The following is a 27,937-nucleotide window of genomic DNA, read 5'->3' on the forward strand; positions in this document are numbered from 1 at the left end:
TTCGTCTGTTCGCAGGGTAAGTCCATTTACATCTATTTTAATTATTGGTCTCATAATGTACTTGGAGTGAATAATGATTTGAGTTTGATTGTTGTCTTTATACATTTTTCTTATTCTTACTAACAATTAAATATATTAATATAGGTAATTATAAAATATAAAAAGACTTCATTTCAGTTCATGACGATTTATTCTTTTGTTTTTTTTTTCAATGGTTTAATAAAACAAGTGATGTCTGTTATTTAATGCTTTGTTTTTTTAAATATTCATTTATCGTTTTTAGTAACTTCGAGATTCTACGTGACTTCGTGCCTCAACATGTTCCAAGCATCATCTAGCAACAATGGCGGCAACGCAGCGGCGCCGGCAATGGCGTGCATCGCTACCGGTAAGCTTTATTCAATTTATTAGGTTTAAAGTCAATTAATATACCTACTTATATTTTCATAAGGCTCTGTTAGGTAGGTAATCAATCACTTTTATCTTTTTTTTGTGCAAATTGAAATGTTCTGAATAAGTTGATACCTACTTTTAATAAAAAAGATTTTTTTTATAAAATTGATATCTAATGTTTAACATCTTAATACCTACGTAATTACCGTTGTTGTCATGTGTGTCTATGTACCTTATAGGTTACAGAATAAAGTCATTTTCTTTAACATAAAATAGAATAGAAGATAATATTTTAAATATAATAATATGTATAAATGTAGTAGGTAATAAGTCGGTAATATATTTTTTTCCTAATTTGTTGTACTAAATCGTAGTATTTGTTGTGGTACTAAGTTGTACTAAATCGAAATGCGCGGGAATCGCGAATAAACGCGCGCGCCGAGCGGGCGCGCCACGCGCCGCGGGCGGCGTCGCACAGTGGTTCCAAATTCAAGTTTCATGGACCTAGGATTCAATATCGGTCTATCGCGCTGATTTTTTTTTTTCAAGACAGATAATTGAACACCGATCAACTTTTTCTTATGGTAAAAATCCCCTAGGCGTATAGTTTTTGAGAAAAAAAATTGTTGAGTTTTTTTTGTATGGAGAAAAATCTTTATTATTTTTTTTCTCGCGTTGCTTTAAATTACGAATGCTTAGATTCATATATTAAGTAAGTCCGGATGATATAGTATCCAGAAAAAAATAAAATATCTGCATCGACTTGCAGCCCCGCGCAGGAATGATCGATAAAAATTTCAATTTTCCTATGCTCTTTTCTCTTGTATTACCTGCGTTTTGTTGCTCAATACTTGCTTATTCGTACTCCATACATGACATTAATGAATATTGAGAACATTTCAGCCCACTAAATACGTTAAGTCATATTTTTATATCTTAAAAATTTTCAAAAACAGGCAATTATAAAATAAGTCACAGTACAACGTAACCCGTGCCTAGAAACCAATTAGGTAACGACAACAACCTATCTGGAATGCGGTGTTAGTCCCAGTTAGTTCCGAGTATATAAACAACCTCGTTAGTGCCCAATCGTTAACGAGGTCCAAGTACATAAACAACCTCGTTAGCTTTAACGAGGTTGTTTATGTACTCGGTCGCATTTAATCCTGCATGCCCTTAGTACCTGAGTACTCTTAATTTATATAAATAAGCCGCACATTAAACTGAGCTCCATTATATTTCCGACATTTACGAATACTATACAATGGCTGGCTTGAGTACTAATTTGGATATGTTCCTGATTATGAGGAAATTTGGTGATTTGAAGAATTTCAACCATTTGTTTGAAATTATCATCTCAAAAATCCCATATGAACTGTCTGAAGAAGTCAGTAAACACAAAGATTTTTCTCGTAGTTATACACATTATAACGAAAAAATGGTCTAAGTCAAGCCGATCTCTGAAGACGTTTCTGACTCGGGAAAACAATAAAAGGTGGTTGGAATCTGACATCCAGTGGCCTACTTGTGATTCGGTGGACTTAAATGTTTTGTTTGGTGATTGTGCGGATGTAGATGCAGAAACTCAGACCAACTTTTCTTCTTTTATAGTTGAATCAGTTCCATCAACGTCCACTGCTGAAGCAAGTACATCCACTGAAAAGATATCTAGAGTTCCATTCCAAGATTTGAGCAATAAACAAAAAAAAAACGACGATCCGACTCTACTATGAGTGAAAAAAATGAAGAGGAACTTTTTTATTGCTTTTCTGAAAAGTTAAAAGCTCACGGCAAAGCAGCTTTTGCGAAAATTTTAGAGCATTTGGAAAAATACCCTGATACTACCAAGTGTATCAGAATTTTTGTTAATTAAAAAGAAGCAAGACATTCCTGAAGACAAATCCTTGGCTGTTTTAACATCTCTTAATCTTTCCAAGTATATAAACAACCTCGTTAAAGCTAACGAGGTTGTTTATGTACTTGTACATCGTTAACGATTGGGCACTAACGAGGTTGTTTATATACTCGGAACTAACTGGGACTAACACCGCATTCCAGATAGGTTGTTGTCGTTACCTAATTGGTTTCTAGGCACGGGTTACGTTGTACTGTGACTTATTTTATAATTGCCTGTTTTTGAAAATTTTTAAGATATAAAAATATAACTTAACGTATTTAGTGGGCTGAAATGTTCTCAATATTCATTAATGTCATGTAAGGAGTACGAATAAGCAAGTATTGAGCAACAAAACGCAGGTAATACAAGAGAAAAGAGCATTGGAAAATTGAAATTTTTATCGATCATTCCTGCGCGGGGCTGCAAGTCGATGCAGATATTTTATTTTTTTCTGGATACTATAGCATCCGGACTTACTTAATATATAAATCTAAGCATTCGTAATTTAAAGCAACGCGAGAAAAAAAATAATAAAGATTTTTCTCCATACAAAAAAAACTCAACAATTTTTTTTCTCAAAAACTATACGCCTAGGGGATTTTTACCATAAGAAAAAGTTGATCGGTGTTCAATTATCTGCCTTGAAAAAAAAAATCAGCGCGATAGACCGATATTGAATCCTAGGTCCATGAAACTTGAATTTGGATCCACTGTGCGTCGTCGCCATTTTGTGTGATAGATATATTTATTATAAAAATAAATTAGATATTAGGTAATTCATTTAAAATTGTAAATATTCTTAAAATATAGTAAAAATATTAATTATTATAAATCATGAAATTGTCTCTGATCATTCAAACATATGTTAGGTATATCAATGTTCTGTATTTTAACGTATGTTATAAGGATACATACCTACCTATTTTCTTTTCAATGAAAGCTTTCTGCCAGTGAGTAGTTAAAATTGGTCCAGACGCTTTGAAAATTTGTATGTAATTGAACGTAGGTATATTATATATGTATTTTATTTTATATTTATTTATTTTTAACTTATCTGTGGGTATAGATAAAGTATTGATATTTTCGGTTTAATTTCAATTAATTATTCACATTCTTCACATTATGTAGCGAAGTTAATTTACACTATTATATTAGAAAAAAAAAAAACTAGCGACCCAGGCTTCGCACGGGTGCAATGGCGGCCGGCCGGTACCGCCGCAAACGCTATGTCCCGCAATTTTTAAATCTGTAATATTTTCGAAAATATTCACTTAAATCATACGGTGTAAAGGGCCATATAGATCTATATTAAATGAACAATGTATTCAAGGTATTTAATTGGTTAAGGATTAATGCTGTATTAGTTAAAATCGCTTCGAAAATTAACCATTATTTGTCGTAAAAAGTAAATGACAGAAAAAAGTTATTGTGGGTTATCCATAAGAGTTAGACATATACATATTATATATAACCATCACGGACTTTTCTATAGACCTTTTCAATGTTTACAATACTTAGTAATTAGTATACTATTTTGATAAAACTCGTAGGGTTCAGCCTGCGTTTGCAATGTAAGCGGAAAAAATGCGTTTGAAAAAATTATTTGTGACATCATATTAGAAACCTCAAAAATAACAGTACTTCTCCACTATTTTAATGGATGTTATAATACATATAAACCTTCCTCTTGAATCACTCTTATCATCTACCTATTAAAAAAAACCGCATCAAAATCCGTTGCGTAGTTTCAAAGATTTAAGCATACAAAGGGACATAAGGAAATAGGGACAGAGAAAGCGACTTTGTTTTATACTATGTAGTGATAGTGATGTAGGTAGGTACTTACTTTCAACATTAAAGTGAGATTTATAAACCAGGTTTTAGAATTACATAGGAGACGGAAGGACGACTAAGTTGTATCATATACCTACTAGAGTCTAGAATTTTACTTGATAGGTAATGAGATTAATTTTGATTTGATATTACAAATATATAAGTTATATGTATACCTACATGATTAATTAATAATTGCCAATAACAGTATGTAAACTATTTCCATAAAATAATAACATTCCATCATATTACGTAAGTACGTAGTTTTGATAGGATTAAAATTAACATGATAAATAATTCTAGATATGTTTGATTATACGAGAATAATATTATACTGAAACATAGATCGTTGCGAATATTTTTTATATAGATTGCGGGGTAAGGTAGAATGACGCCACATTTTCTATTCGTATTTCGTAGCGAGCTTAGTATTTTTTTAGAGTAGTTTCGACTCCTTTTTCATCTTGGATCTCATTCTGAACCCATCTCTAATCGACTTAATATTTTTGTGTTACGAAATTTTAGAAATGAAGTAGTGATTTCACTAGGGATACTTTCTTTAACATATTTCATACGGATTTGTATTTTATAATTATAGGTACAATGCATTATTCTTTGTTTGGAACATTTCAATTTGCTTAACAAATTATAAATAAATTGTGCGGCATTATATAAATATTATGTTACTTCTGACCTGATAAAGTATCATTTTATTTGTATTATTACTTTAATCGATCAAATTATTATTAAAGGGTCAACGCATCAAGCCGATTCCCGGTTTAAGGGTAACAACGCACAATGTGTCGCGATGGCAACATGCGCGGCTGTTTATTCCTCTATTCTAAATAGAGCCGTATTTTCTCAGGAAAATATAGACACTATTTTAGACTTCGGTGATATGTTATATATTCAAATAAGACCACTTGGGGTTGCGCACAATCATCCTCATTTATACCCAGAAGAATTGCCTTCTGATATACGTTGTTTGATATTGAGGTTGATTCTTCCTTTATTACTTTACTTTAAAGGTTATTAAAATGAAAACGAGAATAAAAAAAATATGATTTTAATTATAACGATTACATTTTGTGCTGTTAGTTACAAGGTTACAAGAAAAGAGAATGACGCGAGGTTCCATGATTAAGCACATTCGTTTTTCATTAACGTGAAGTTAGGCCCGAGTCCCACCGGTGTTGCCGCCACACCGCTGAACGACGTAGGTACGCTGCTAACTTCAGAGTTCTTGAACATACCGCCCGCCTTGGAAGAACTCAGGAAAGGCTTCCAACATGAAGCACTCGTCAGTGAAGCTGGATCATGAGGGTTATAACGGGCAAATCTTTGCAAACGATCGGCGTATGATGCCGTGCGCTGTCCGTATTTCAGCCACTCGGGAAATCCCATCAGTCCCCGGGAAGACGTGCATCACTCGACCCAGTTTCCATTTCAAAGGAGGAACATTATCCTCCTTGATCAGAACTAAGCTATTCTCTTTGAGGTCCTCATTGTTAGTTTTCCATTTAATTCGCTGTTGGAGCTCTGAAATGTATTCTTTCGACCAACGCTGCCAAAAATGTTGTCGAAGTTGCTCCACATGGTCATAGCGTCCCAATCGCGTAGGCTTAATCATCGTCAGGTTTTCGCATATAGGTGCAGTTAGTGGTCGACCGATCAGGAAATGGGCTGGAGAAAGTGGGAGAAAGTCATGAGGATCTGAGGACAGAGGAGACAGAGGGCGAGAGTTCAGGACGGCTTCAATTTGCGTTAATACCGTTTCAAACTCTTCACGTGTTAACCTAGCATTGCCCAGCACCCGCCGCAAATGATGCCTACAGGACTTGACTCCTGCTTCCCACAACCCGCCAAAATGAGGACTGTACGGTGGTATAAATGTTAAACGAATTTGATTATGACTAAGAAAATCAGAAATATCACTACCATTATTAAAAATTACTGATAATTCCTTTTCAGCACCAACGAAATTTTTTCCATTGTCTGAAAAGATTTGATAAGGCTTTCCACGCCGTGCTATGAACCGATTTAATGCTAGAATATAATCATGTGTACTCAAGCTACCTACCAGTTCTAAATGTATAGCCCTTGTACTAAAACAAACGAATAAACAAATGTATGATTTTATTAATTTTGCACCCCTGCCCTTTCGGTCCAAAATGAGCAGGGGCCCGGCATAATCAACTCCACAATTCATAAAAGGAAAATTTTGTTCTAATCTTTCCGAAGGTAAGTTGCCCATGAGAGGGGTCAATGTCCTGCCTTTCATGCGTTTGCATACGATACAATTATGAACAACTTGTTTAGCTAAATCGCGAGCCCTCAAAATCCACCACCTTTCACGCATGGAATATACTAGAAGCTGAGGACCAGCATGAAGCAATCGTTTATGTTCATATTCACATAATAATCTTGAAAAGCGATGCTTCCCACTAAGCAATACGGGATGTTTTTTATTATAATCAAATTCATTCGCGTTAGATAACCTACCACCGACACGAATAATATTTGATTCATCTAGAAAAATATTTAAACCGGCTATTTTGTTATATATCAATTTATTTTTAATATTTTTACTATTATTTAATGATAACTTATTTTTTAATCTATAATATTGTTCACTAAATGATTCTTGTTGAGCAAACCGTGTTAATGTATCAAGTGATCGCTGTAACTCATCTACAGATAAGGAACCGGTTTGTCGCACACGAATGCCATTGACCTTGCCATTGACAATAGGTACTCTGACATTATCAATGAATCGCAATAAATATGCACAAATCCTTTGCAAACGAATAAATGACGAATAACGTTCAAAATCAAATATTGAAAATAATTGAGTAGAATGTAAATGAACAGTGTTATGTTTAATTTCAGGCAACTCACTATATGGCGAAATAAAGATGTTACTATTGTCTGGCCACTTACTACTTATATCGCGTAAGAAGGCAGGGCCACACCACCAATTATGATTACTATCATACTTCAGCGTGTCTAACGTCGTGCCGCGAGTTATAATATCCGCAGGGTTTTCGGTTCCCTTAACATGTCGCCAAATTGTATCACATGTTAATTCATTTATTTGTGCAACGCGATTTTGAACGAAGGTTTTAAGTAAATGCGGCGACATACTCAACCAGCCTTGCACAATAGTTGAGTCAGTCCAAAAATATATTTTATCGAAATTTAAACGGAGGGATTGTTTTATTTTAATATATAATCTAGCACCTACCAAAGCCCCGCACAGTTCGAGTCTCGGAACACTTACTATCTTTATCGGTGCTAATTTACTTTTTGCACATAATAAATGCACTGAAACTGGTAAATCACCGTTATTATTACACAACCTAACGTACGCGCACGCACCGTAGGCATCTTGAGAAGCGTCAGTAAATATATGAAGCTCCTTGTAACTATTATCATCAATAACACAACGAGGTAGTCTAATAGTATGTAAATGTTGCAAATCACACAGAAACTTATGCCATGCAATTGCAATGGTTTCGGGAACTTCGTCGTCCCAATCCAATTTTTGTAGCCACAATTTTTGTAACAATGACTTAGCTTTAATTACTACGGGCGTTAATAAACCTAATGGATCATATATTTGTGCAATGGTGGATAATATGACACGCTTCGTAACTATCGAGTCATGATTTGTAAATTTAGTTGTAAAATAAAATTCATCCTTTTGTGTACACCAGCCTAAACCTAACGTTTTGGATGAATGATTTACATCAATGTTTAGGTCTTTATACATTTCAGGAGATACGTCGCAATTAAATGTCCATTTATGCAGCGGAAAACAACCCTGTTTCAACAACTTGGATATTTTATTACACAATTCCATTAAAGATTTAAGGTCATTACTCCCCGTAATTAAATCGTCAACGAAAAAATCCTCGTTAATTGTTCTTGCAACTAATTCATCATTACAGTCTAAAGCCAATTGTTTTAAACAACGCATACTGAGAAACGGTGCTGACGCCGTTCCATACGTCACTGTATTTAACATATATAACTGTAAAGGTAGGTTTCGATTATTCCTCCACAATATCAGCTGTAAATTACGTTGATCCGATTGAATTAAAATCTGTCTGTACATTTTTTGAATATCTGCGCAGGCAACGTATTTATATTGACGAAATCTAAGTAAAATTGAGAATATATCATTTTGTAATGGAGGTCCTGTATACTGTATATTATTTAACGATTTGTTGTTTGATGTATTCGCGCTCGCGTCGAACACAACACGTAATTTTGTAGTTAAACTATCCTCACGATAGACACCGTGATGAGGTAATATATAATGTGGTTTACTTAATAAATCTGGAATATTCTTTGTTTCAATTAGAGTCATATGACCAAGTGTTTCATATTCTTTAATAAAATCGCTATAAAGTGTTTTATAATTAGGTAAACGATCCAACTTTCTTTCGAGTGATAAAAAACGATTTTTAGCCATAGTGTACGAATCACCTAATAACTCAGGTGAGTCCTTTAGAGGAATGCGAACAGAGAATCTACCGTGTTTGTCACGTTTTGTAGTCTCTTTAAATAACGTTTCACAATAACGATCATCTTTAGGCATGGGAGAAGATAAGTCAGTCAATTCTTCTAACTCCCAAAATTTTTTCAGTTGAGTATTTATCTGAACTAAGTTACACTGAACTCTTTCAGTCTTAAACGAATGACTATTATAAATAGGCCCAGAAATTATCCATCCTAATTTTGAATCATATAGATAAGGACCATTAATAAGTTTAATCTTATCACTATTTAATAAATCCCAAAATACATCCGCTCCTATAAGGATATCGATATCCGACGGCACACTAAACGTAGGGTCCGCGAGTGAAATGTGTTTAGGTATTTGAAACCTTTGAGATTTAATTGATAACGAAGGTAACTTTGATGTAATACGAGGAAGAACCAAGCATTGAATATTTATATTAAAATGATTAACTTTAGAACGAATATTTACTTTACAGGTGTGAGAACATTTTGATACGCTTTGCCCAACACCTGAAATATGTATAGTGGACTGTATTATTGGTATTTGTAAACGATTACACAACGATTCTGTAATAAAACAATTCTGACTTCCGTTGTCAAGGAGCGCCTTAACTGTGTGATAATTATCACTCGAGTCAGAAACGTCAATGAGCGCTGTCGAAAGCAACACGGGTTGTATAGCGGCAGCGGCATTGCACGTGAGTACATTTATACGCTCGGAATGCACTCCCGTATCAGCTGATTTATGCGAACTAGGTATAGACGCGGGAATACTTAATTCTTCACTAGAACTAAGATAAGTAGTATGAAGTAGTGTATTATGGTTCCTTTTGCATAATTTGCATGGACCATATGAACAATCGTTTGCTAAATGGCTATCAGTGCGAATACAATTACGACAAAGGTTTTTATTTTTTACAAGAACATGTCTCTCCTGCACAGGCCTGTTTAAGAATTTCGGACATGAATACAAATAATGTTCACCGCCGCAGTCAACACAAACACGTTCTTTTACATTGATATCGAATTTAGATTTGTTACGAGATGAATTAACTACATGTGTATGTGTGAGAGGTTGCGACAAGTTTTTAGGCTTACTAAAATATTTATGATTGTTATTCGAGTTAATATAATTATTATTGTTATGTTTATTAGAAGAAACACCGCGCACATTATTCGTTTTTATCATTTCTAACATATCAGCTCGGTTTCCAAGAAACTCTAATAGATCGCCTAATTTAATGTTTCTTGATTCATTTTTTGACAATAAAGTACCTTTATGCGTCTCCCACTCACGCTCTGTGGACTGATCGAGCTTGGACACAATTAAATAGACAACCAAAGTGTCCCAAGAATCGGTGGGTTCGTTTAATGATTTTAATGCACGTAAATTACGTAATGTTGAATCTATTAACCTTCTAATGTGAACAAACGATTCGCTTTGTAGTGCCTGAACATTAAAGAGTGCCTTGACATGATTTTGTACTAATAATCGATTATTATGAAACCTATTTTCTAATAAATCCCATGCGTGTGAGTAGTTTTCAGCCGTGAACTCTAATGCACTAATAACATGAGAAGCAGAACCACTGAGGGAAGATTTTAAATAATGAAATTTCTGTATATCATTAAGATCATCACGACTGTGTATCATGGTGAGATATGAATTCCTATACTCCAACCACTGATCATAAGCACCCTCAAAGACAGGTAGCTTTATAACTGGCAATTTAATAGACATAGAATTATTACAAACCTGATGACAAATAGATTGTGTTTTTTCACTACTGTTAGGATTTACCAAGCACTTCGCGTTAGCCATAATAGAAAAATACTGCTGTTCAAACAATTCTCGGTATTCTAATTGAGCTGCTATATCCGAATCTTCAACTAATTGTTCAATTTTACTCTGAATTTCATTGTAACTTTGAAAAAGTGTACAAGCGGACTCTATTCGTAATTCTAATTCAGTTTTGCTATTGAAATTTAATTCTGATTTGTCTAGTTTAGAAATATATCTTTCAAACAATGTTAGCCTGCCTTTTAACGTGCCACGCTGTCTCTTTAAGTCAGCGAGCTGCATATTTATACTTTTACAAATACCTAAACGAGGAGATTTAGAATTACCACCGATTGTATCTTCACAGTCACTCATTTTGGCAGATTATAGAAAACAAGAGTACTTACAAATTCCCGTTAAGCATCAGCACAGCGCCGCGCTGCTCAACACGTGCACGGATAACTGAAACGTGAAAATAACGATATTAACGCAAATTAAAACGCACAGGAGATGGAGAGAAGAAGGATGGGTATCGTAACCTGACCGGATGCGACTCGACGGCAATCCAGCATAATCCTCTTGCGACTCCTCGCCATGTGCATGTGGTGATGATGATGATGCTTCAAATTAATGATTCGGCTCCGAATGGACCATGTTTGATATTGAGGTTGATTCTTCCTTTATTACTTTACTTTAAAGGTTATTAAAATGAAAACGAGAATAAAAAAAATATGATTTTAATTATAACGATTACATTTTGTGCTGTTAGTTACAAGGTTACAAGAAAAGAGAATGACGCGAGGTTCCATGATTAAGCACATTCGTTTTTCATTAACGTGAAGTTAGGCCCGAGTCCCACCGGTGTTGCCGCCACACCGCTGAACGACGTAGGTACGCTGCTAACTTCAGAGTTCTTGAACATACGTGTAGGGACCTATTTGGCTAAAATTAAACCAATGGCAGACAACGATAGTTGGATCGACAACGGGCTGTTTCCCACATGTGACAGCGACATAGCCACTTACACTTTACAATTAAAATTAATCCTGCAAAATAAAATATTTAACACTTCACACAATGACTCCACACATAGCTACCTCTTCACCGGCGCTAATAATACAATATCGTTTTGGAGGTCAAATAATAAATACTTTATCTTTAATAGCCATAAAGTAGACGCAAATAATAAATACGTCCATAACTCGCATTCTGTAGGAGCCGCTCGTCTTTTTCAATGCAACAATTTAGATACTCTTGCAAAATTTTTGTTTTGGAATCCGTCGTTTGGTAGTCAATATCAAATTCATAAAATTATTTTAAATCAGTTTCATAGTGTAGATCTTATTAATCAATTAGTTAGTGTAGACGACCAATTAGTTAATATTGACGACCCTAAATTATCTAATTTAAAACCGATAGTTTTAGTTAATAAAGGTATACCCCCAAAATATGACCCTAAATTAAATTCCTTAAAACCAAAAGTTTTACTTAAAAATATTCGCGACCCTAAATTAACAACACTCACACCCGTTGTCTGCATCACAAAATTACCCGACGTTAGTAATGTAGGTAGGAAACGCGGTAGACCGGCTAAATATAATAAATCTAAAGCACACAAACAAAACAATATAAACGTAGATTCGGATAGTTCATCAGTAAGTTCAGTAGAAGTAGGACGTAAAAGGGGACGACCAGGTAGGCGATCTATAGACGCAGATTCTCATCTAAAAGCGGTCACAAAATATAATAAGAAACATCCTGAGATCCATAGGCAGGCCAGTCAAAAGTTTAGTCAAAGTAATCCAGAAGTTAATAGGCGAGCCGTTCAAAAATATAGTCAGAGTAATCCAGAAGTTAATAGGCAAGCCGTTCAAAAGTATCGTCAAAGTAACCCAGAGGTTAATAGGCAAGCCGTTCAAAAGTATAATCAAAGTAATCCAGAAGTGAATAGACAAGCCGTTCAAAAGTATAGTCAGAGTAATCCAGAGGTTAATAGGCAAGCAGTAGATAGGTACAATCAAGTAAATCGAAATCTGGACGTGGAATTACGGGATTCCAACAATTTAATAGGTACAAAGAGTGGCGACGGCTTAACTGTCGTCAAATTGTATAGTTTTAAGAATATTTCATTGTTAGATAGGGAGGCGTTTTTATGTAGGCACTGTAATGCTAGATTGTTCTTTGAGGAAAAGAATCGTATCAAGTGGTGCTGTGGGGCTGGCGCTTATAACGTTCAAAATTTCCCGCCTTTAAATGAACCATTTTATAGCTTTCCAACTTTTTTGAATAAACCTAGGGCTTATAATAATTTATTTGCTTTTAGTGCGTTAGGTGTTTCACACGGATTTCAACATCCAACAACGGGGGTATCATTTTTAAAAATTCAAGGGAGGGTTTATCACAGAGTTTTCGATCTTGCGTACTCAGAAACTACTAACCCGGCTGGACTTTACATCTATGATAACAGTGAGCGAGAGAGCCTCGCTACAAATTTAAATTTAGATTTAACTGTCATTCGATCGATTACAAATTTCTTGCATAATCACAACCCTTATATAGAGTGCTTCAAGCGGCTGAGCCAAGAACCATCCGACCACGCACACCTCATTTTTGAGCACACCACACGACGCACACATGGTAACATTCTCGGTGATATGCCGTTGGGCAACGAGATTGCTGCCATTATAAGCAATGAGCAGGAGCGCTACATACCGCGCGCCATTGCAATCTGGAAAATTGGTGACAAAAAGCCTCACACAGTAGATATAATGCACCCCTTATATGAAACTTTTCAATATCCATTATTGTATCCGCACGGTAACCCTGGATGGTTTCCTAACAAAACGGACAATAATGGAGCAAAACTAACCCAAAACAAATATGTTAGATGTCTCCTTCTGAGCGAATCCCGTTTCAACGATTTTAATCGTTTGTCCGAAGAGTGGTTAGTTGATATGCAATGTAGGATTTTAGAAGAAAGACTTCGTTACCTGTACAACATCCAAAAAGGTAACACGGATAATGCTCTCCGTTCCGCTCCATTAAGAGAAGTAGAGTCAGTTTTACAGCAGATCAGTGTAGATGAGACTATTCGAGGGGAGGGTGGGGTTGTGCCTGGTAGAGTTTATTTGCCAAGTAGTTACACGGGGGGGCCTAGATATATGAAGCAAAAGTATATGGATGCTATGGCAGTAGTTAACAGATTAGGATTGCCATCTTTTCTTTTAACTTTAACTTGCAATCCCAAATGGCCTGAAATACAAAATTCAACAACAGGTCATCATAATACGCCTTCAATTTGTGCTAGAGTTTTTAACATTAAATTACAACAACTTTTGAGGGATCTTCGCACAGGGGTTTGGTTTGGTAAAATTGTTTATATTTTATATGTAATAGAGTTCCAAAAACGGGGATTACCACACGCTCATATCTGTTTTGCAGTCGAGGGTGGTGGCCCCGTTCACGGTACTGATGTGGATAAATTTATTAGAGCAGATATTCCTGACGCTTCAGAAGTTGATGGAAAATTAAGAAAAGCTGTTTTAGATTACATGGTACATGGTCCATGCGGTCCGCCGCATAGGACAGATTTAAAATGTTGGGATAGTGAAAAAAAAAAATGTACAAGCTATTTCCCAAAACCAGAGACAGAGGTCACATATTGTAATGATAAAGGGTTTATTAACTTAAAGCGTAATAGTAAGAATACAGCCACCATTAAATACAGAGGGAGGGATGTAGAAATTAGTGATTTGTGGATAGTACCATACAACGCTGCACTTCTTCTTAGATATGATTGCCATTTAAATTTAGAATCAGTGTCCACTCGAACAGTCATTAAATATCTCTTTAAATATATGACTAAAGGTCCAGACGAGGCTCGAGTCGCCATTGTTCCGGAAGAACTAAAAAATAACGAAATAGAACAGTACGTCACAAAACGATACATCGGTTCTGGTGAGGCTGCTTGGAGAGTTTTTGAGTTTGACGTTACGGGACGTGAGCCCACTGTAAAGATGTTAGATGTTCATTTAGAAAATCATCAGTCTATTTTTTTTAAGGCGGGAAATGAATCGCGTGCTGTTCAAAATTCAAATTCGGATCTCATCACGTATTTTAATCGTCCCCTCGGTGAAGAATTCGATAGTTTAACATATTTAGATTTTTACGAGAGGTATATCGTTCATTCCAGCCGCCCCTCAACAAAAAATACAACCATTTATAATATGACCAACGGCAAATTTTTGACGAAAAGACAGAGGGGAGAAATAGTGACGCGTTTATTTTGGGTCGCGCCCAACAGAGGTGAACAATTTTATTTAAGATTACTGTTAGCTTTACACCCCTGCCGTAGTTACAGGGATCTTTATAACTTGGGTGGTCCAAATTGTAACACATTCCAGGAGGCCGCTAAAGCCGTTGGTATCGCCAACGATGAAGCCGAATACGAGATAGCTATGCAGGAAGCTTCATGTTTTTTGACCGGACCACGCCTGCGTAACTTTTTCGTATTATTGGCTGTTAACGGGGTAGCAGTAGCGACACTGTGGGAAAAATTTAAAAATGAGCTAGCTGAAGATATACTTAACCGCGTAAATAACGATCCGGATAGAGCGTACACCCAGGCCTTGGTTCAAATTGACCGTCTATTGCGAAAACATGGTTCGTGTTTGTTAGAGCAAGGTTTGCCTGACGCGCACGATGACACCACCGAACTAGGTCGTGAGAAGGCTCTACACGATGCAGACGGGTTACGCGAATTTGTGGATGTTTGGACGCCCAAGCTGTCTCATGACCAGCGGCAAGTGTTCGAATATGTGCAAAATTTGCTCACTGATCACGGTTTTCGCAATAGTAACGAAAGTGCTATTTATATAGACGGTCCGGCAGGCACTGGTAAAACGTTGCTATTAAATACGATAGCAGCGTACGTGAGGGGCGTACTCAACGGTGTAGTTTTATGCACAGCGAGTTCAGGTATTGCCGCGCAGAACTATGACGGCGGTATGACTGCGCACAGTATGTTTAAGTATCCGTTAAGCGCTATTGACGATTTAGGCTATTGGTATGTAACAAACGGAACCCAGAGAGCTGAACTCATACTACACTCCGATTTAATTATTTACGACGAAGCGCCGATGGTACACAAGTACCTCATTCATTTGTTAGATAGGTCTTTGCAAGACTTGACAAAGTCTAATAAAAGTTTTGGGGGAAAGGTTATCATTTTTGCTGGAGATTTTCGTCAGATTCCACCCGTAGTTACCAACGCCAAGTGTCATTCAGATATATTTAATGCGTCAGTAAAATCATCGCCCTTATGGCAGAGTTTAAAGACGTTTTCACTAACTACACCTCAGAGGTGTAGTGAAGACAGTGTTTTTTCCGATTTTTTGCTTCAAATAGGTTCAAATAATTTGCCTTTACATTCGGTAAAGGTCGGTAGATCTTGTCAAAATTTAATAGACCTTTCACTTTTATCATTTACTACTGATTTAAATGAGTTAATTAATTTTGTTTTTTCGGATTTCCTTTTAGAAAACGAGCCAGAAGTTTGTATAGGTAGGGCCATTCTTTCCACTCACAATTCAAATATTAGAGAAATAAATAGGACTGTATTAGACCGTTTGCCAGGCGACCTTTTACATTTCTATTCAGTAGATAAAACGGCTACGGATGACACTGACGAATTGTATTTAGGCGTAGACGTGTTGAATAGTATGCACCCTAAAGGTATACCAGAACACGATCTCACTTTAAAAGTAGGATGTATTTGTATAATAATTCGTAACCTTAGTTTTTCAGATCATTTAGTTAATGGTACAAAAGTTATAATCGTAGCGACTTCACCTCGATTAATAACAGTTCGCAAACCGGGAATAGCCGAATTGTTTTTTATACCGCGAATCATGTTTAAAGCCCCCATTGATCATAATAGTCCAATAGAAATGTGTCGATTGCAATTTCCCCTTCAGGTGTGTTATGCAATGACCATTCATAAGAGTCAAGGTCAAACTATTAATAGGGTCGGCATAGATTTAAGATCGGACGTATTTAGTCACGGACAGTTGTACGTGGCATTAGGTCGCGTACGGGATAGGAACGATTTAATGCTTCTTGTACATAGGGAAAAATTAATTAACGGTAAACCTTACGTAAATAACGTCGTCATTCCACAGTTACTTTAGGGATTTCCCACCATGCATTACACTATTCACTTTGCTTGGTAGATTGACGAGTTACACTTGCAAGCATTACACACTCGGCTTCCTGGAATGAAATTGTTCACCTCCGTTCTATATCAGAAATCAATTATTAAAATCAAATCATGTTGCCAACGTTTACATTGTGCGTATTTTTTTATGAACTCTTATCATCACGACGCTAACATTAAAAAACGAATTGATTCTACGTTAAAGTTGAAACACTGTGTAACAAATTATTTGTATTAAAGTAAAATGCGAGAGCGAATGTATAAGTTTGTTATTGGTTTTAAGGTTGTATGCGCATTGTCGAGTATTTATATGTCAGTGGCGGTGACAGTAATTTATAAAATTGACTGAACTTTTCTTATATATAATAATGTTATAATGGATATGTAAAGTCATAGCAGCTGCTTGGTTCATAGGAATTTAAATGGATTTGAATGGACCTTATCGGCTCGGTGACAGGTGGAAATGCGTGTCGAGAGTCCTCTGCAAGGCGGTAGGTCGTGAGTTCCGGAGCTGGCGGCCGGCCGTGGGAGGCGCAGGAGCGACTCTGTCGCAGAGGTGAGTGCGGTGCCCTAAGTCGCTTTGCATTGGCGCTGCGTCGCGCCTGCAGTGATGGCGGTGACTAGATGTAGACAGTGTCGAAACAATAGAATATTACGATTGATAATGCGGGGCGTTTCTCTCAAGTTGTATGTATTAATATTTATTATATTACATCTCATATAATATGTCATAATTGTGCTAACCTAACCAAAATATTTGCGTATTTGAAAAAAAATGGACAGATCACGGATACACAAAATAAAAACAATTTTATGTTCCTATAAATAATTGTTATTTATTCTAAGTATCAAATTTGATAAATGTTGAGTGAATGTTATCACTATCATGTAAACAAAATTTAAATGCATATGATTATTAATATTATTTTATTAATATACCGAGAAATATTCACAAAACGAAAGATGTCGTTTACTTTAAAAGTCAAAGCAGTATCATGAAAGGTCGGGAACCTTCAGATGCTGGGAAATGTTACCCAGGCATTTTTTTTTCCTTTTCATATAAATCGCATTTTACTTTTCCAAAAAGCTGGTACATCTCAGTAAAATGAGCATTCTTTCGATTTCTTTTGCTGCAAAGATTTCGTAGTGGGATTATGTTGTAGGCAATAAAAAGACAAAAAAAGCAAAACAGAATATTGTTCATTGACTATTAAATAAAAATAATCATACTTTTACATTTAAGTTGTGCTTTAAATTCAGTGATTTAACTTTATTTATGGTTATTTCCGAGATACCAAATTAGGCTTATTTTTCCGAAATTAACCGAATAGAAATAATATTTATTAACTATCAAATTATGTGGTAATATAAAATGTGCTAACCCTAAGCTTCTTTTGATGCTGAGCAATGTTGTAAAATATAGATCGCTACATTATTAGGTAATTTTGCCCATCATTGTAACTTTTGTTTAAAACAACCTTCAGTGGTAGTTATAATATTTCAAACGTTATTTAATGACATATTATGAGTAAAAGAAACCTGTGTTTTCGCCATCATGCACAAACTATCAACTTGAATTTTCACCATTTTTTTTTTCCCGCGAAATGACACATGATATTCAATGAGTTACAACAAGTTGCTGATTTAAATTAGCGACACACACAATAGGCAGTGTTGACAGACAAATTAACCAACTATTTTACACCAAATACTTTGAATGTTGCCAAAGTATGAAGGTATTTTAACAATTTAAAAATTTGCATGAAGTGTTCTTCAAAGCAAAGCTGATGACCCATTGTACGCCAATCATCACATTTTCAGTACCCAATCACTTTATTAATTTATCTATGAATATTTTATTCGTATTATTATTTATCAAAATACAAACTCGATGCCATAAAGCATTGGTAGCACATCTCGTCTCTCTTTGCTTGAAGTGTTCTTCAAAGCAAAGCTGATGACCCATTGTACGCCAATCATCACATTTTCAGTACCCAACCACTATATTAATTTACCTATGAATATTTTTTTAGTATTAATTTATTATTTATCAAAATAAAACTCGATGCCATAAAGCATTGGTAGCACATCTCGTCTCTCTTTGCTTGAAGTGTTCTTCAAAGCAAAGCTGATGACCCATTGTACGCCAATCATCACATTTTCAGTACCCAACCACTATATTAATTTACCTATGAATATTTTTTTAGTATTAATTTATTATTTATCAAAATACAAACTCGATACCATAAAGCATTGGTATCACATCTCGTCTCTCTTTGCTTGAAGTGTTCTTCAAAGCAAAGCTGATGACCCATTGTACGCCAATCATCACATTTTCAGTACCCAACCACTATATTAATTTACCTATGAATATTTTTTTATAGTATTAATTTATTATTTATCAAAATACAAACTCGATACCATTAAGCATTGGTAGCACATCTTGTCTCTCTTTGCTTGAAGTGTTCTTCAAAGCAAAGCTGATGACCCATTGTACGCCAATCATCACATTTTCAGTACCCAACCACTATATTAATTTACCTATGAATATTTTTTTAGTATTAATTTATTATTTATCAAAATACACTCGATACCATAAAGCATTGGTAGCACATCTTGTCTCTCTTTGCTTGAAGTGTTCTTCAAAGCAAAGCTGATGACCCATTGTACGCCAATCATCACATTTTCAGTACCCAATCACTTTATTAATTTATCTATGAATATTTTATTCGTATTATTATTTATCAAAATACAAACTCGATGCCATAAAGCATTGGTAGCACATCTCGTCTCTCTTTGCTTGAAGTGTTCTTCAAAGCAAAGCTGATGACCCATTGTACGCCAATCATCACATTTTCAGTACCCAACCACTATATTAATTTACCTATGAATATTTTTTTAGTATTAATTTATTATTTATCAAAATACACTCGATACCATAAAGCATTGGTAGCACATCTTGTCTCTCTTTGCTTGAAGTGTTCTTCAAAGCAAAGCTGATGACCCATTGTACGCCAATCATCACATTTTCAGTACCCAATCACTTTATTAATTTATCTATGAATATTTTATTCGTATTATTATTTATCAAAATACAAACTCGATGCCATAAAGCATTGGTAGCACATCTCGTCTCTCTTTGCTTGAAGTGTTCTTCAAAGCAAAGCTGATGACCCATTGTACGCCAATCATCACATTTTCAGTACCCAACCACTATATTAATTTACCTATGAATATTTTTTTAGTATTAATTTATTATTTATCAAAATACACTCGATACCATAAAGCATTGGTTGCACATCTTGTCTCTCTTTGCTTGAAGTGTTGTTCAAAGCAAAGCTGATGACCCCCTGTACGCCAATCATCACATTTTCAGTACCCAACCACTATATTAATTTATCTATGAATATTTTATTAGTATTAATTTATTATTTATCTACTGAATGAACTATATACTGAAGCCCTATGCTTCTTGAGGAGATAAAGGAACAATCATCAACATTATTTTATTATAAGTATCGAAATATAAACTCAGCACCATAAAACATAAGAGGTACATCTTGTCTCCTCTTTTCTATTCAAAGCAAAGCTTATGATTGGGTATAATAATATACAACATTTTCAGTACTTAAATTGTAAATTATACCCGAATCCTCATAAATTGAAACTTTGATTACAGATTATATATTATAATAATCACACCTGCGCAAAGCATGCATATGCATTTACGAGTATTTTATGTAAAAAATATTGTAACAAGAATATGGTTATTCATCACATCGAATAAATTCAAGCGTTGTTTACTAACGTAAATAATATAAAGGGTGGAATTTTTACTTCTTAGATTATTTCGTATGCCTTTAATTTTCATAAATTAAAATGTATTTTTAATTATTCTATTTAAAACGGCAAATTGTTTAATAGCTACCAAAAAAATATCAGAAAAAAGAAATATACAAAAAAAAACAAAAACAAAAAAAAAATATCAGAAAAAAAGAAATATACAAAAAAAGACAAAAAAAAAACACTAAAAAGAACAAAAAAAAAAATAACAAAAAAAAAAAACGAAAAAATAATAATGATAGAACATCAAGAATATATTTGCCGCATCAACGAAACAAGAAACAAATACTGGAATTACATACGTTATCTAATTAAAATAGCCATTTTACTATTATAATAAACAGTCATAGCCATTTTACTATTATAGAAAGCAATGAAAACATTGGTCAGACGCAATAGCCAAACAAACATGAGTGACATGATGACTTTTTCTCACTCCAAAAATGTCTCGAAGCTGACAAAAGAAATTTTCTGTTCACCAAAGGAAACGTCGTAAGTGGACAAAATCCTTGATAAAAGCCAAAGAAAATTGACTATCACAGTGAAAGTTCACGGTAAATATAATATATGTAATTAAAAAAAATGGCATTATGATCCAGTTGCCGTCGTATGTGAGGTCACAAAGTTTTGGAACTAAACTGAAGTGCAAATTATAACCGAACGAACATGAAACTAAAATCCTAATATTAACGACATCAAATACAACACTGAAGGCTATGCTTTTATGATTGATTTGTATGATAATATTTTCTGAAACGACATCCAAACAAGAACATGAATTCTATCCGGTTGCTGATCGCACTCGCTGGGCTTCCCAAAAGGGTCTCACCCGGTGGGGTTGATCGCACGGATCCTGCAAGCGAGTGGAGTTAATGAATTTTAATTTACCTACATAAAAATACTTGACTGTATTCAGTATTGAAGTATGGTGGAATAGTTCGATATATATGTGAATAGCGTTTATTTAGTAATTCCAGTATTTTGAATCACCTCAATCAAGCAAGATCAAGATTTATTTTATAATTTATTATAAAAAAATGTATTCGTATAAATTTATTCTTTCATCTCGTTTTAAATGGAACTAAAGTTTAAAACAAATGTTGGTTGTCGATTATTATGTACTTATGAAAAAAAAAAATATTTACATACACGTTACGTTGTCAACAGTTATTTTAAAATAAATTAAAGTTATAATATTGTAATTCGTATTGCAAAAATAAAAACTTTCTTCCTTACTTTTACTCTGCCTTCTCTTCTTCGAGAGAAACTTTATTGAATTAAAGTATCAGGCAACTCTTCTATTTTTTCGCTATACCTTCTTATGTAACTCGCCCTTTTCGTTTCGTGTTATTTAATTACACCACTGTGCCTATTCTTCTTTCTCTTCTTTATATCTTCTCTAAATTCTTCTTAATACGTTATAGTTTATACTATGTGTAATTTAAAAAAAAGTCAACGTTAACCTGTAATATTAAGAACTCATTGTATATAAAGTACATACTATCATTATGTAAAATACATTTTATCTTAATGTACCTAATGTTGGAATACAGCTGGTCGACTGGTTATTTATTTTGTAAATTGAAACATTTCATTGCTTGCTTGCTTAAAATAATTAAAGTGACTATGTAGTAAGTACGGTTATCGTACAAACTCCAAACCTATCGAGAACTGAAGAATTGTTATACTAACTAAGTACAATCAATTGCTTTTTTCACATGCATATAATATATCTATAAAATATAATTTTAGTTTTTAGGGTTCCGTAGCCAAAATGGCAAAAACGGAACCCTTATAGTTTCGTCATGTCCGTCTGTCCGTCTGTCCGTCTGTCCGTCTGTCACAGCCGATTTACTCGGAAACTATAAGTACTACAGTGATGAAATTTGATGGGAATATGTGTTGTATGAACCGCTACAAAAATATGACACTAAATAGTAAAAAAAAGAATTGGGGGTGGGGCCCCCCATACATGTAACTGAGGGATGAAATTTTTTTTTTCGATGTACATACCCGTGTGGGGTATCAATGGAAAGGTCTTTTAAAATGATATAAAGTTTTCTAAAAAACATTTTTCTTAAAGTGAACGGTTTTTGAGATATCAGCTCTCAAAGTCGTAAAAAGTATGTCCCCCCCCCTCTATTTTTATAACTACGGGGTATAAAATTCTAAAAAAAATAGAGGTGATGCATGCTAATTAACTCTTTCAACGATTTTTGGTTTGATCAAAGTATCTCTTATAGTTTTTGAGATAGGTTGATTTAACTGTAATTTATTATATTTGCTGCTACGGAACCCTTTGTGCGCGAGCCCGACTCGCACTTGGCCGGTTTTTATTATTAGATACATAAGTAGAACATTTATGTTTACGTATCACCTATAAGTTTTTGTTATTTACAATATTTTATTAAGACAATGTAAAATGTATGAAATACTCTAAGAGTTGAAAACATCTTTTGTTAGTATGATAACCATATTCTTGAATATTTTCCAACGCAAAAAAAAAACTACATTATCAAAAACAATTAATCAATATCATAATTACTTCGAAAATGCATAGTGTCTTATTGTGATTTTTTTACCAAGGATATCTTTGCCCGAAGATCAATTCATAAGTCAATTTTTAAATTGCAAAAATACCTTCATACTTTGGCAACATTCAAAGTATTTGGTGTAAAATAGTTGGTTAATTTGTCTGTCAACACTGCCTATTGTGTGTGTCGCTAATTTAAATCAGCGACTTGTTGTAACTCATTGAATATCATGTGTCATTTCGCGGGAAAAAAAAATGGTGAAAATTCAAGTTGATAGTTTGTGCATGATGGCGAAAACACAGGCTTCTTTTACTCATAATATGTCATTAAATAACGTTTGAAATATTATAACTACCACTGAAGGTTGTTTTAAACAAAAGTTACAATGATGGGCAAAATTACCTAATAATGTAGCGATCTATATTTTACAACATTGCTCAGCATCAAAAGAAGCTTAGGGTTAGCACATTTTATATTACCACATAATTTGATAGTTAATAAATATTATTTCTATTCGGTTAATTTCGGAAAAATAAGCCTAATTTGGTATCTCGGAAATAACCATAAATAAAGTTAAATCACTGAATTTAAAGCACAACTTAAATGTAAAAGTATGATTATTTTTATTTAATAGTCAATGAACAATATTCTGTTTTGCTTTTTTTGTCTTTTTATTGCCTACAACATAATCCCACTACGAAATCTTTGCAGCAAAAGAAATCGAAAGAATGCTCATTTTACTGAGATGTACCAGCTTTTTGGAAAAGTAAAATGCGATTTATATGAAAAAGAGAAAAAAAAATGCCTGGGTAACATTTCCCAGCATCTGAAGGTTCCCGACCTTTCATGATACTGCTTTGACTTTTAAAGTAAACGACATCTTTCGTTTTGTGAATATTTCACGGTATATTAATAAAATAATATTAATAAACATGTCCATTTAAATTTTGTTTACATGATAGTGATAACATTCACTCAACAATTACGTTTTACATCTCACTACTACAACATATTGGCTGCATCATATCGATCGCTTGGCTTCATCCTATGGTGCTCCAAAGAATTCAAGGATCCTAAAACAGCGCTTGTACTTTACAACAACTTCGTTCGTAGTCGTCTGGAGTATTGTTGTACAGTCTGGAACCCATCTTATCAAACGCATATAATTCGGATCGAGCGTTTACAAAAATTACTGGTCCGTTGTCTAGCATTCAGAACTGGAATTGGTAAAACCTGCACAAGTTATCTGGACAGACTCAATAACTTCAAGATGTTGAGCTTAAAATCTCGACGTACAATGTTAGATATATTTTTGTTATATAAAATAATTAATAATTGTATTGATTCTTCTGAATTATTGGGCAGAATATGTATTAATGTCCCCGCCAGGATCCCTCGATATCCCTGCGCTATACTCAGAACTCCTCCATTTCGAACAAACTTATGAAAGCATTCCCCAATAGTTAGACTTACCCATGAGTACAACGTTGTTGCAGCAAAGTCGCGTGAAATTGATATATTTCACAATTCACTTGCGGTATTCAAGCGTATTCTTAATAAACATTTCAATGAAACATGTCGATAAGCACCATACTATTTACAAATAATAGTAGTCAGCATTAGTTTTTTAATTAGTAATTAGTAATATTAGTAAAAACGATATTATTGCAAATTTGTTTTGGATCTACTTTGGTAAATTATTATTTGTTTGTTTGTATTTCCTGCATCAGAAATTGTATTTCATTTTTTCATTAAACTAACATGATATTGTTATCCGTTTAAATATACGATTGTTGTAATTTCCTATAAGTAAAGAAACATATATTGTTATTATACGATAAGCTATTTTAGTATTAACTATTAAGAGTTTATAAATTATGTTTTCTTTGTTGGAAATTCTTAATAAAAATAAAAAAATAAAAACATTTATCAAATTTGATACTTAAAATAAATAACAATTATTTATAGGAACATAAAATTGTTTTTATTTTGTGTATCCGTGATCTGTCCATTTTTTTTTTTCAAATACGCAAATATTTTGGTTAGGTTAGCACAATTATGACATATTATAATATGAGATGTAATATAAATATTAATACATATAACTTGAGAGAAACGCCCCGCATTATCAATCGTAATATTCTATTGTTTCGACACTGTCTACATCTAGCCACCGCCATCACTGCAGGCGCGCCGCAGCGCCAATGCAAAGCGACTTAGGGCACCGCACTCACCTCTGCGACAGAGCCGCTCCTGCGCCCGCCGCGGCGCGCGCCGGCCCGGCCACGTCTCGCCGCCGAGCGAGGCCGCTCGCGCGCAGCTCCGCCCGACACCGACCCGGTACCGTCCGCGGATCCATTCCTTCCGTTGGACTAAAAGCGCCCGCTATCGTCTTTCATGATCCATCGTTATTCTATATTCGAAGGGCTATCATTTCATTTTTATAAATTGCATCACGTCCGACGTATATTTACAGTACAACGCGCTACATCATTACTTCTAATATCGTACTTTTACATTCGCTGAGCGCATTTTACAGTAATATTTAAATATTTTGTCTCGCTATGCTTCAATTTTCTATGTAGATCAATCAATTTTGTTTTTTAACATAAACTTACATGCACAACACAAACTATATTTTTGTGTACATAAAATCAATTAAGTTTAGTTTATAGGTATATAGACTAGAGTAAACTAGAGTAAATTAATTTAGATCGTGTAAATTATTGATGTAGAATGTAGATATTTTATTCATACATTTTATTTACGTGTATACCTAAGTATGTATTTTTGATAGAATCATGGTTATATTTATTTAATTTTATTTTATTACACGCATAACGCTTTACTTAAACACGTGTCAATCATATACACACTTTACAATTTTTATTTCTTTTATAGTTAAGTATAATAGTAGTAATTAGTGTATATCGAGTATTTAGACGGTAGTTAGGTAACTCCGCCTGTGTTTGAGGGTGAATAGAATAAATTTTATGAGATTATTTTATTCTACCTCATCGCAGCCAGTCCCAAGCCTGGATAAAGGAGGAGGTGGTAGTTTTGCATTAATACAGAAAGTTTCAGATATAATTTGCTCAGTATGATGTGAAACACCTCGCTGCCAGTCAAAAAAATTGAAAACAGTGTTCCTTTTTGCGGATATTTGTCATAGGTTTATATTATCTTTTATAATCTTCTTATTATCTTTCTAAATTTATGATACAACTTATATATTTCATATTTTCCAGATCGCAGAAGACGGACAAACAACACAAAATAATAGGTTTAATATGACAACATTAAATCACAAGTTAAGTATATTATATTTGTTTGGCATAATTCCCTGTTTGTCTAAAAAGGAGCATTAAAAAAACATAATATCTTGATTAAGTTTAGATAACAAAAGTATGGATGCAAAACTCTCAATAAATTTAAAAAAAAGTGTATTAAAACGTTTAAAATTATTGCCAGTGATAAAAAATGAGGATAATCAAATATTTTATAAATGTTTTTTTTTTCAGAAACGCCACAATTGATTCCCAGTAGAAATAGGAAAATATAAAAGACCAGTTTCATCCATAGGAAGAAAGATACTACTTATTTTACCAATAAAAGGACTTGAGGGCAAAATATTTTACATTACATATAAAGTTTTGATGAGAAAAAATATCAAGTTAAGTACATAATATATTTATTGACCTAATTCCTGTTTGTGAAACATTTAAACTGCATAAATGTAATAAATAACACATCATGATTAAATTTACATTTTAATCGACTTCGAAATTGGACTTATTCTCTTTTTCGCGTTGTTACATCATAATTTTTCACTGAGAAAACCGATTTTGAGAATTCTTTTTTTTATTTGAAAGCTGCCTGCAATGTGGTGGTCCCAATTATTTGATTTAGTTTTGACAAATTGAAGGTTTTCATTAAATGTGGATTTTTTTTTCAGAAATGCCATAAATTACTCTATAACATAAAGACAGTTTCATCAGGAGGAGGAATGACACAACCAATAAAAGGAATAATTGAAGTCAAAATATTGTACATATATAAAACAGGCTTTGTATCAGTACAAAATGGAATCACCAGTTAAGTATGTTAATTATATTTTTGGCCTAATTTTTGTTTATGAAACGATCAAACTACATAAAGTATTGATCAAAAATAGTTTCCTCAATGCAACCTCTGTTACTATTAGAACAAAATATATTTTTTTATAAATTTATACTATTAACTATATTTGTTGTAAAATACATTAAAATCTTTAATTTCTAACTATAAAACTCACGTCACAAACAATAAGTTTTATAATAAACATCGCTGTTAAAAACCAAAGTTGTGACTTTCAAGAATTCATATATATATCTATTCATAAATTGAATTTCAATCTAATCTTTATTATGGACTATTCTTGATTTTTGATTGATACTCATACTCATGCATGTGAAAAAGGATAACAAAAATATGTATTCATATTTTAAACAATTTCAGCCAGACGCGCCAGGTGCTCAAAGCAGCGTCACTAAGAAGAAACACGTGAAAGCACGAAACAGACCACCATCGTGCTCCGTGGCTTTATCCGCATTGTTACGCTCCTATTGGTCTTAGCAAGATGTTATATTATATGTTTAGCCTTTAATATGTTGATCCGACCTGTTTTTATAATATTTATTCAAAATTTTAAGTTTATCCATGCACTACTGTTTACGTCTAGCCCGGGGTAGCATATTTTTTGCTTCGATTATTATTTTGTAAATCGCACCCAAAAAATATTCAAGTGTATTTTCCTACGTTTTTTTTTATGTATAGATTTTATTTAAGTTGTATGAAAAAATGTATTACTGTTACCATTAGTTGAATAATATAGTTATGTTAATAAAACCATTTTAGTTTCAATTATTGTTGTTTTA

The 27,937-nt window shown here is 33.9% G+C and overlaps 2 long non-coding RNA genes across 3 annotated transcripts; one reads left to right on the plus strand and one right to left on the minus strand.

Annotated features, from left to right (window-relative positions):
• LOC149895094 (uncharacterized) lies at positions 1–27,923 on the plus strand. Of its 2 annotated transcripts, none has more exons than XR_016458528.1 (4): positions 1–16; positions 284–388; positions 26,270–27,120; positions 27,519–27,923. It is a non-coding gene; the product is annotated as an uncharacterized LOC149895094 (long non-coding RNA). The 2 variants fall into 2 exon arrangements; XR_016458527.1 differs by having other exon boundaries at positions 27,523–27,923.
• On the minus strand, positions 5,175–11,348 carry LOC149895095 (uncharacterized). Its single transcript, XR_016458495.1, has 2 exons — positions 10,975–11,348; positions 5,175–10,892 (listed from the first exon to the last, which is right to left on the minus strand). It is a non-coding gene; the product is annotated as an uncharacterized LOC149895095 (long non-coding RNA).
• Positions 27,924–27,937: the final 14 nt, after the last annotated feature.

The sequence above is a fragment of the Colias eurytheme genome, chromosome 32 (genome assembly GCF_061535395.1).
Source record: "Colias eurytheme isolate Ceu_HAF_F1 chromosome 32, ilColEury1 Martin Lab GWU primary, whole genome shotgun sequence".
Taxonomy (NCBI): Eukaryota; Metazoa; Arthropoda; class Insecta; order Lepidoptera; family Pieridae; genus Colias; species Colias eurytheme.